Below are 1,758 nucleotides of genomic sequence, written 5' to 3'. Positions count from 1 at the left end.
TGCTCACAGAGTTCCCAGTAGCCTCCCCAGGGGAGTCAAGGTCACTTCCTGGCAGGTGTAGGAACCTCGGCGTATGTTGGGAACCTCGGGAAGAGGAGTTTGCCCAATTTAACAGGTATTCCAGGCCTGTCTGATGGAAAGTGCTGGCTTGGCTCGGCTTCTGGCCCAGGTGGCTACTAATAGTTCAACCTGGAGATTCTTTATAAATGGGACCCAGCAAAGCAGACTTCAAAAAATCCTCATGAACAATCTTTATTCTTGCTGAGCTTATGTAAATAATTTGGCCAGGGTTGTTAAGAATGGACTCGTTCCACCAATGCATGAGTCTCGATTTGGCTATTTCTGATAATGGAGGTTTTTTAAGAGAGAACACTATGTTTCAGCAACACACCATTATAGATGTTAAATTCTAGTTCTGATTGTCTTTGAATGCTTGTTGTTTGCCTAAATTAGACAACTTGAGGCAACCTTCAAAAGAAAAAAAATTGTTACAGTATTTCATGTATACATAGTCTTCTGTCACTTACTATGGGGACATTTAAAGGATGGGGGTACCACTCTCAAAAACTTAGAGGTGGACTTCAAAGATATGCAACTAAACAGAAAGTTCAGCCCCTATTAAAGTTTCAGACATCACTCTGGAGTTAAGTAGGCCAGCTCAGAAGAACCCTCAACCTGGTGAGGTGATCCAGATCCAGTCGCTCAGCTTAAACTGACCCTCAAAAAGACTTTGACTCTGGAGAATCTCCAGCCCTGCTCCAGCCACACCCCAGAAGCTGGCTGGTCTAGCACGGCAGAAGCCTGAGGAATCACCGGCAGAAGCCTGAGGCATCACTGGTCCAGTCAAATAAACTGTCCTATGTCTTTGCCATTGGACTGACAAATGTAACCCCAGAAAGCTGGAGAAACAGCAAAAGTTTCTGATTGTGCTAATCTTCCTCTTATGGATAGGATGTTCTGTTGGTATTAATTGTCTCTAATCTAGGCATGGGATTTCAACTAGGCAAAAGGTAAGGAGAGCCTATGCCTCTACTGCCAGACTCTAATGGGGGGGGGTCTTCCAGTGGCCACTAGATGGCCCACCAATTTGGCTAAGGTTAGTAATGTAGAAAGAACCCTGGAGGCGTATTGCCCCTATACGCCCAAGGACCCGGAAAAAATTGGCTGTCATTCTTTCTTTTGTAAACCAGGCAGCACCAGATATTAGAAACCCTGAAAGAGACCATTACCAAATTAACCATGGAGACTGGCAGAAATTGGGTTAACTCTCCACCTCTATGCCCTTTATGTTACTTCTATGCCAATAGCTCAGGAATTGTACAGGATATGATGGTTACAATTGGCTTGTCCATGACTATATTACTGTTGATCTTATTTCTTTTTCTTTTAAGTAAAAAAGGGGGAAATGTTGGGGCCCAGTAGGCAAAAAATACCCTCAAACAATATTTGGCCTCTTGTGTTGCACATATGGCTTCTGTTCATCCTATGATTTTCTCATTGCTTTGCAAAGAGGCATGTACTTTTAGGCTTTGAATCAACTTGGGTCAGTCAGTGGCTCCAGTCCTCCCCTTGCTTTGTTTTCTAGCTCTTTGTCTGGTGTAGGGAGTTAACACAAACCTCTGCCGAAAATTTTGCTTATTAAAGGATAAGCTGTCCAATTTTCCCAGCACCACCTGCTAAAGAGAAGAATGAAACTAGATCACTTTCTTACACCGTACACAAAAATAAGATCAAAATGGCTGAAGGACTTGAATGTGA

Source organism: Suricata suricatta, chromosome 5, assembly GCF_006229205.1.
Source record: "Suricata suricatta isolate VVHF042 chromosome 5, meerkat_22Aug2017_6uvM2_HiC, whole genome shotgun sequence".
Classification (NCBI taxonomy): domain Eukaryota; kingdom Metazoa; phylum Chordata; class Mammalia; order Carnivora; family Herpestidae; genus Suricata; species Suricata suricatta.
Note: the sequence above shows the minus strand (reverse complement) of the source record.